Here is a 10638-nt window from a genome sequence, read left to right as displayed (position 1 = left end):
AATAGAAACTAAACTTCTGTAACTATTCATATGTATTAAATAGATGCCTTCTGGGATCTGCCTTCTTCAACATACCTCTGGGATTTGCCAGAACAGTTCCAAGTTTCAGATACTGTCTTCTAATAGGCCATATGCCAGATCAAGGTGCCGCCATATTTGAATTGGAGAATATGAGCATAATACTCCAGCCCCATCCTTTGTCCCTTCTCTGTTTTTTTTTCCTGGGTCTTCCCCAGTTTCTCCAAATTCTTTAAAGATTTCTTTAAAACACTGGTCATGTATTTTTGCACTTATCTGACAAATAGCAGAAATAATTCTAAAAGAGCTGAGCATATCAGATGTTAAATTTATTTCACCCCATCTCTTCATAATGATATCAAGAAGATTTACAGTAACCTAGAAATCTAGAAGTAGAACATTAGGGCCAGAGAAAAAGGAGATCACAATTATCCCAGCATTAAATATGACTGTGACTGAATTTGAAACTTAGTTCTGAGATTCCTGGCTGCCAGGGCAAAAAATGAAAACATAATATGTGGAATAGTTCTTGTAATTTGAAAGGAATCAGTTCATCAAAGGAGACAGACTATAGATTTTTTTTCTTTTGCATAGCACTAAATTCTAAAGGTAGTTTCTCAGTGACCTTATTAGAGAATAGGGAATGATGTAATAAATCAAGAAGATATGAACGATGAATGCAAAAGTAAAATTCATACCAATATTTATATTGTCCAGTAAAAGCCAAGGACATAAAAATGCAAAAAGCAACCTATTGATGGTTATTCTTTGAGAGTCTTGTCTAATGTGGTCCAAGTAAACTGCATTCTTATAGTCTAAACTGGTCCATAGTTAGAGTGTAGAGGGTTTGGAAAGTGTGTCCCTTGGGCAGTCATCTCTAAACAGCACTTCTAGCTATGGCTTCGCCAAGTGCTTTGATAGTCACTCTGTTCTCTGTGACCCTTTAAAACATTAAACGTGCCTTGCAATGTTAGTGTTTTAAAAGAGGAAGTTATAGTTTATTTATTGACATTTGGCTCTGCTTCAATACTATAAATTCCTCGAGAATAATAACCAGGCTTCATTCATTTGTGTTTCCCTGTCCCCAGCACAGTGCCTGGAATAGAGTGAGGGTAGGCATAGAATAAATATTGGTAGCATGAATAAATGGTAATTTTTTCAATGTTTGCTCTGTCCCTGAAAGCTGATAGTCCGCATTGCTGAATGAGGGTGGATTTGATGATTCAGAACCCAAACAGGTAGATGATATATCTTACGACACATTGCAGTTGACAGTGGCTCAGCCATAGAGTCATCCCTGGGGGAGGCAGATGGGTTGCTCTGACAGGGCCATTCGGTGTGGTCACCACAGTCCAGGGCTAGTTCTGGTTTTACTTTGCAGTTCCCAACACTTAACCACTCACGCACACACACACATGTGCACACACACACACACGCGCGCACACACACGCGCACACACACGTGCGCACACACGTGCACACACACACATCATAGAGTACCTTTTATGTGTCAGGTACTATACTATCAGAGTTGAGGATACTATGTTATGAAAAGAGGTGTAGTTCCTGCCCTCCTCGGTCTTCCAGTCTGTTAAGGAGACAGACATTAATAAAATAATCGCAACAACAAATATATAATTACAAACTGTGACAAGTACCATGAAGGAAAAGGACAGGGTGTTATGAAAGAGTACAACTGAGGTATTAACCTTTCTGGAGAACTATGAAGGCTTCCCTGAAGAAGTGACATTTAAGTTAAGAGCTAACAAATAGGTAAGAGTTAACTAAGCAAAGAGATGGTGGGAACAGCCCAAGCAGAGGACACAGCATATATAGATGCCTGTGATAGAAGAGGGGCCCTGGCGGTACAGTGGTTAAGTGTCAGGCTACTAACCAAAAGGTAGGCGGTTTGAACCCACCAGCCACTCCTTAGAAATCCTACGGGGCAGTTCTGCTCTGTCCTAAAGGGTTGCTGTGAGTTGGAATTAACTCAAAGGCAATGGGCTTGGTTTTTTGGTTTTTGGTGATGGAAGAGACCATAGTGTATTTGAGAAGTCAAAAGAAGTTCCAGGTGACTGGGGTATAAAACAAGGGGGAGAGTCTGGTGAGGAAGACAGGGGACCCCATCATTTATTGCCCTGTTAGCCGCCATGAAATTTTTTACCATTATCTTAAGAGCAGTGGGAAGACTCTTCAAGGTTTAAGATGGTGCTAAAGAGTTTAAATATAATCAGATTTATATTTGAAAAAATTCCTGGCTGTGGTATAGACAACAGGTTGGGGGACAGGAGGTAGATGGAGATCAGTAAAGATCTGTTCAGAGTTGCCTTCCCAGTGGGCTTGGAAGGCAGAGTTGAAGCACAGGGCTGAGGGGTCTCCACCCAGAATTCAGAAAAGAATTTAGAGGTCATGGCCAATACGCAGAGTCTGGAGGGCAGGGCCATTGCCAGGTGCTCTCACAGAACAGAGGATTATTTTCAAGCCTTGAGAGCTAATGAAATTTGTTCTGCAGGGTTTTGGACCTGCTTGGTGCTTGTTATCCCTTCTTTCCCTCCAATTTCTCCCGTTCGTAATGGAAAAGTCTACCTTGTGCTCATTCTACCATTGTACTTTGGAAGCAGATAACTTGTATTCTAGATTTCACAGGTTCACAGATGAAGGGGAATTTTACAGCAGGATGGAATAAGCCTAAAGTCTCACCTATATTTGACTTAGATGCTTCAGAAGATGAGACTTTGGACCTGGAGTTGATTTAAGACTTTTGCCATGATGTGATATGGTGAATGTGTGCATGTGGCAAGGACATGAATTTTGGGGGACCAAAGGGTAGAATGTTATGGATTGAATTGTGTCTCCCAAAAATATGTGCTGTAAACCCTAACCTCTATGCCTATGGTTATAATCCCATTTGGGAGTGGGTTGTCTCTGTTATGTTAATGAGGCAGGATTAGTCTAGGGTGTATCTTGACTCAATCGCTTTTGAGATGTAAAAGAGATTAAGCAAGCAAGCAAGAAGCAGAGATGGGGAAAGAGAGATGCCAAGCCATGTGAAGATTGCCCAGGAGCAGAAGTGCAGAAGAGTCAAGGACCTTCCTCCAGAGCCGACAGAGAAGGAAAGCCTTCTAGAGCTGGTGCCCTGAAGTCAGACTTCTATCCTCCTAAAGTATGAGAAAGTAAATTTCTGTTTGTTAAAACCACCCATTTGCGGTATTTCTGTTATAGCAGCACTAGATAACTAAGACAGGGATCAAAGAGGAAATAAAACTGAAATTATAAATTAGAAAGCAATGAAAAAGAGAACACTTGAAATTAAAACCTATAGAACACAGCAAAACCTATATTCAGAGGAAGTTTTATAGCCTTAATGCCTTCATTATTAAAAAAGAAAAATTAAAAAAATACATTGTCATGGATTGAATTGTGTACCCCCAAAATATGGGCCTACTTGCTTAAGTCATGATTCCCAGTATTATATGATTGTCTGCCATTTTGTCATCTGATATGATTCCCTTATGTGTTGTAAATCCTATCACTATGAAGTGAATGAGATGGATTAGTGGCAGTTATATTGGTGAGATCTACAAGATTAGATGGTGTCTTAAGCCAACATCTTTTGAGATGTAAAAGAGAGAAGAAGGGAGCAGACAGGGTGAACTCATACTACCAAGAAGGCAACACCAGGAGGAGAGTGCATCCTTTGGACCTGAGAAGCTCCTTTACCAGAGGAAGACTGATAATATGAACCTTCCTCCAGAGCTGACAGAGTGAGAAAGCCTCCCCTGGAGCAGATGCCCTGAATTCGGACTTGTAGCCTACTAGACTGTGAGAGAATAAATTTCTCTTTGTTAAAGCCATGCACTTGTGGCGTTTCTGTTACAGCAGCGCTAGATAGTCAAGAGATACATGAACTTAAAATTCATCTTAAGAAGTGAGAAAAAACAAGCTAAGAGAAGTAGGAAGAGGTTATTTAAAAAGATAAAGCTGAAATTAATAAAATAGTGTACAAAAATAGTAATAAAAAAAAAGAATAAACCCTAAAGCTGCTTTGTTGAAAAAGATAATAAAATAGATGAACTAGGATAAACTCCTTAAAAGCCTCACTAGTAAAAAAAAGAGATTTAAAAAAAAGCTTAAAAATGAGAAAGGAGACATAATTATAGATACAAAAGAGATGAAAGAATGTAAGAGAATACTACTCGAGGCTTGATGGCAACACATGTAAAAAGTTAGCAGTTGTGGGTAATTTCCAGTGAGATTATAAATTATTCAAATTAACCAAAAAAGAAGAGAAAAACTAAAAATATAGCAATCATCATAAAAGAGATTTGAAAGGTGATTAAAGATCTACCATAAAAAAGGAAGAAGACCAGATGGTTTTCCAGCTAGGTTCCACTTAACCTTGAAAGAACATACAATTGTACTGTTATTTGAACAACTACCATACCCAGTGCCGTCGAGTCTAGTCCAACTAAAACTTGGAAAGCTTCTCTATTTTATTGGGTAGAAGCTGACATAATTTTAAAACTAAACTCTCGTAAAGATAGTGCCAAAAAGAACTACAGCCCAACTTTGCTGTTGTTGTTAGATGCCGTTGAGTTGGTTCCGACTCATAGCGACCCTACGCACAACAGAACGAACCACTGCCCGGTCCTGAGCCACCCTTACAATCGTTGTTATGCTTGAGCTCATTATTGCAGCCACTGTGTCAATCCACCTTGTTGAGGGTCTTCCTCTTTTCTGCTGACCCTGTACTCTGCCAAGCATGATTCCTTCTCCAGGGACCGATCCCTTCTGACAACACGTCCAAAGTATGTAAGATGCGGTCTCGCCATCATTGCTTCTAAGGAGCATTCTGGCCGCACTTCTTCCAAGACAGATTTGTTTGTTCTTTTGGCAGTCCATGGTATATTCTATATTCTTCGCCAACACCACAATTCAAAGGCGTCAACTCTTCTTCAGTCTTCCTTATTCATTGTCCAGCTTTCACAGGCATATGATGTGATTGAAAATACCATGGCTTGGGTCAGGCGCATCTTAGTCTTCAGGGTGACATCTTTGCTCTTCAACACTTTGATAGGTCCTTTGCAGCAGATTTGCCCAATACAATGTGTCTTTTGATTTCTCAACTGCTGCTTCTATGGCTGTTGATTGTGGATCCAAGTAAAATGAAATCCTTGACAACTTCAATCTTTTCTCCATTTATCATGATGTTGCTCATTGGTCCAGTTGTGAGGATTTTTGTTTTCTTTATGTTGAGGTGTAATCCATACTGAAGGCTGTGGTCTTTGATCTTCATTAGTAAGTGCTTCAAGTCCTCTTCACTTTCAGCAAGCAAGGTTGTGTCATCTGCATGACGCAGGTTGTTAATGAGTCTTCCTGATGCCCCGTTCTTCTTCATATAGTCCAGTTTCTCAGATTATTTGCTCAGCATGCAGATTAAATAGGTATGGTGAAAGAATACAACCCTGACGCACACCTTTCCTGACTTTAAACCAATCAGTATCCCCTTGTTCTGTCCAAATGACTGCCTCTTGATTTAAGACTTTTGCCATGATGTGTCCTGGAATTCCCATTCTTTGCAACATTATCCATAGTTTGTTATGATCCACACAGTCAAATACCTTTGCATAGTCAATAAAACACAGGTAAACATCCTTCTGGTATTCTCTGCTTTCAGCCAGGGTCCATCTGACATCAGCAATGATATCCCTGGTTCCACATACTCTTCTGAAACTGGCCTGAATTTCTGGCAGTTCCTTGTCAATATACTGCTGCAGCCGTTTTTGAATGATCTTCAGCAAAATTTTGCTTGCGTGTGATATTAATGATATTTTTCTATAATTTCCACATTTGATTGGATCACCTTTCTTGGGAATAGGCATAAATATGGATCTCTTCCAGTCAGTTGGCCAGGAAGCTGTCTTCCATGTTTCTTGGCATAGACGAGTGAGCACCTCCAGCGTTGCCTCTGTTTGTTGAAGCATCTCAATCGATATTCCATCAATTCCTGGAGCTTTGTTTTTCGCCAATGCCTTCAGAGCAGCTTGGACTTCTTCCTTCAGTACCATCGGTTCTTAATCATGTGCCACCTCTTGAAATGGTTGACTATCGACTAGTTCTTTTTGGTATAATGACCCTGTGTATTTCTTCCACCTTCTTTTGATGCTTCCTGCGTCGTTTAATATTTTCCCCATAGAATCCTTCACTATTGCAACTCGAGGCTTGAATTTTTTCTTCAGTTCTTTCAGCTTGAGAAATGCCAAGGGTGTTCTTCCCTTTTGGTTTTCCATCTCCAGCTCTTTGCACATGTCATTATAATACTTTACTTTGTGTTCTTGAGAGGCCCTTTGAAACCTTCTGTTCAGTACTTTTACTTCATCAATTCTTCCTTTTGGTTTAGCTAATCGACGCTCAAGAGCAAGTTTCAGAGTCTCCTCTGACATTCACCTTGGTCTTTTCTTTCTTTCCTGTCTTTTCAGTGACCTCTTGCCTTCTTCATGGATGATGTCCTTGATGTCATTCCACGACTCGTCTGGTCTTCTGTCACTAGTGTTCAATGCGTCAAATCTATTCTCGAGATGGTCTCTAAATTCAGGTGGGATATACTCAAGGTCATATTTTGGCTCTTGTGGACTTGCTCTGATTTTCTTCAGTTTCAGCTTGAACTTGCATATGAGCAATTGATGGTCTGTTCCACAGTCGGTCCCTGGCCTTGTTCTGACTGATGATATTGAGCTTTTCCATTGTCTCTTTCCACAGGTGTAGTCAATTTGATTCCTGCGTGTTCCATCTGGTAAGGTCTATGTGTATAGTTACCATTTATGTTGGTGAAAGAAGGTATTTGGCATTAAGAATTTGTCAGTCTTGCAAAATTCTGTCATTCGATCTCCGGCATTGTTTCTGTATCAAGGCCATATTTTCCAACTACTGATCCTTCTTCTTTGTTTCCTACTTTCACATTCCAATTGCCAGTAATTATCAACACATCTCGATTGCATGTTCGATCAATTTCAGACTGTAGCAGCTGATAAAAATCTTCTATGTCTTCATCTTTGGCCCTAGTGGTTGGTGTGTAAATTTGAATAATAATTGTATTAACTGGTCTTCCTTGTAGGCATATGGATATTATCCTATCACTGACAGTGTTGTACTTCAGGATAGATCTTGAAACGTTCTTTTTGACAATGAATACAACACCATTCCTCTTCAAGTTGTTGTTCCCAGCAGAGTAGACTATATGATTGTCGGATTCAAAATGGCCAATACCAGTCCATTTCAGCTCACTAATGCCTAGGATATGGATGTTTATGTGTTCCATTTCATTTTTGACGATTTCCAATTTTCCTAGATTCATACTTCGTACATTCCAGGTTCCAATTGTTAATGTATGTTTGCAGCTGTTTCTTCTCATTTTGAGTCGTGCCATATCAGGAAATGAAGTTCCTGAAAGCTTTACTCCATCCAGGTCATTAAGGTCGACTCTACTTTGAGGCGGCAGCTCTTCCCCAGTCATCTTTTGAGTGTCTTCCAACCTGGGGGGCTCATCTTCCAGCACTATATCAGACAATGTTCCACTGCTATTCATAAAGTTTTCACTGGCTAATGTTTTTCAGAAGTAGACTGCCGGGTCCTTCTTCCTAGTCTGAGCTTCCAGACTAAGACAGACTAGGAAGAAAGACAGCCCAACTTTACTAACGAATAAATGCAAATGTTACAAATAAACTGTGTATTAGCACACCACACCCAACAATGTATCAAAAGAGTAGCACACTGCAACCAAATTGAGTTATTCCAAACATATGAGAATGGTTCAGAAATACCAGGAAATGTTTCAATATAATTAATAAGCTTCATGAATTAAAGAAGAAATGCTGTAAAATCAAATCAATAGATTCTGAAAAACCATTTGATAAAATTCAATAGTCATTCATAAATAATTTTCTTCTAATGTGCAGTTTGCTCTAATTACATGCCAAAAGTGAGCTCACTGTATCATTTAGGGACATAGGCAAATTCAAGTCCTTTAATTTACATGAGGTGCCCTGGTGGTATAGTGGTTAAGTGCTACGGCTGCTAACCAAACGTTTGGTGGTTTGAATCCACCAACCACTCCTTGGAAACTCTATGGGGCAGTTCTACTCTGTCCTACAGGGTCACTATGAGTTGGATCAACTTGACGGCAACGGGTTTGGTAAAAAAAAAACATTTTAATGTTAAGAAATGAGGAGACAGAAATTACTTAAACATGAAAGGACTCTCTACATCTAATCAACATAGAATAGCATTTAAAATGGCAAAATTCTAAAACCATTCCAATTAAAGCCAGACAGGGATGACAACAATCACTAATGTTAGTAGATTTTGCCTTGAAGATATTACTGTATGGATTAAGACAAGGTGAGAAATTGGCATAAGCATTGGAAAAGAAGAGATACTAATTTTACTAACCTTAACAATAATAAAAAAGCTAGTAAAATTAATAACAGAATTTGGTAAGGCAGGTGGATATAAGGTAAATATAAAAAATTCAATAACATTATAAAATACCTAGGAATAAATTGAAAAAGTCAATAAAATATATATATATATTTTACTGACTGACACAAAATAGCTAAACAAAAGGAAACTTATTCTTGGATAGGAAAACTTAACATTACCAAAACAAAAACTATTTTTAAATTATTTATATTTAATACAATTCCAATTAAAATTCTGACCGGCAGTTTTTTGGAAATAGTTGAAATGACCTTAAGCCCATATAAAGAATATATACCCTAGAATAATCAATCAAGAAAAGTATGAAGATAAAATACAGTGAAGGGGGAGTACTTTCTTAGCTGGATAGCACGTCATCCCTAAAACTGCAACCACCAATTTTTTACCTGCCTTTGAGAAAACCATTCCTTGTGCTTGGCACTGAGTTAATTCCCAGGATATACTTTTTCCATCTGGCCTTAGTTTCCTCGACTATAAAATGGAGGTCATCTCTACACTGAGTATCTTGCAGATTTGTTATATGAATCAAATGAAATACTAAAAGCTACCAGAAGAGTGCCACCACCCATCTGTCAGTTTGTTGTACTGTAGCGGCTTGCATATTGCTGTGATGCTGGAAGCTATGCCACTGGTATTTAAAATACCAGCAGGGTCACCCATGGTGGACAGGTTTCATTGGAGCTTCAGATATCATGTTTGGAGAAGGTCGGTGAGGTGAGTTGGATTAGCACGATAGCCGTGATGATGGACTCGAATATGATGCCAGTCGTGACGACGACACAGAACTGGGCAATGCTTCATTTTGTTGTGCATAACGTTGCCATGAGTTGGAATTGACTTGATTGCAGCTAGTTATCTATCCATCAGACTGCTATCATCAAATTAATATATATAATATTAATATAATTATATTAATTATACTATACATATTAATATAATTATTGGAGTAGGAATAGATCAGTGGCACTAAATAGAAAATCTAGAAGTAGATTCCAGTATCTAAAAGAGTTCAGCAGATGACAACGGAATCATTTGTCATACTTGCTGCAAAAGATGGTTTATTTAGTAAATGATGCTGTTCTCCATATGGAAGAAAATAGTTTGATTTAAATATACCAAATAACTCAGTTTAACTAAATACATTTAAAAGTAAACATGAAATGAAATAATAAGGCATGGGATAAACCTTAAACAATGCAGCAAATCCAGAAGTAGTCATAAAAGAAGATAAAGACCTATTTCACTAAATGAAACCTTTTAAATAGATTTATAAACAAGTAACAAATCTGGGAAAAAAATGTGCCATACAGAGAATAGAAAGTTAATATTTACAATATAAGAAGAATTTTTACAAACTGAGAAGGGAACTACCAACCCAATAGAAAATGAATAAAGGACATGAAGAAGTAATTCACGGAAGAACAAATCTAAGGGGCAAGAAGCAGATGTGGAGTGTGCAGACTCACTAATAGCCAGGGAAATACAAATTAATGTAACAGTGAGATATCACTTTACACTTGTCATCAGACTGTGAACCTTTAAAAATTCAAACAACATTTATTGCTGATGTGGTTGCTGAAAAAGAGGCCTCATATGTTGCAGAAATTGTTATAGCCTTTTTGGGAAGCGTTCCCACAACATCTGTAATCCCACTTTTGCGTAGACATCCTGTGAAAGAAAAGCCCCAGAATATATATACATAAGGAAGTTATTGCGACATTGTTCACAGTGGCTCAACACCGAAATTAAAGAGAATGTTTATCATTCAGGCAGTGACTGAACAAACTATGGTACATTTAATGCAGCTACTAAAAGGAGTGAGTCAGAGGTATATAAGTTTATGTGGTAGAATTTTCAACTAAGGTGGTATTGCTGTAAGCTGCTATCAAGTCCATTCTGACTCATGGAGCGACTCCACACATGCAGAATAGAACTGCTTCACAGGGTTTTCAAGGCTACCATCTTTGTGAAGCAAATCTCCAGGTATGTCTGCTGAGGTGCCTCTGGGTGGGTCTGAACCACGAATCTTCATGGCTAGTGATTAACTGCTTAACCATTTATGCTAAGCGGGGACTGCATTAGCTAAGGTACTGAGAGTTTATGTAAGGCCTCCAGTGTTACACAG

The sequence above is a fragment of the Elephas maximus genome, chromosome 3 (genome assembly GCF_024166365.1).
Source record: "Elephas maximus indicus isolate mEleMax1 chromosome 3, mEleMax1 primary haplotype, whole genome shotgun sequence".
Classification (NCBI taxonomy): Eukaryota; Metazoa; Chordata; class Mammalia; order Proboscidea; family Elephantidae; genus Elephas; species Elephas maximus.
Note: the sequence above shows the minus strand (reverse complement) of the source record.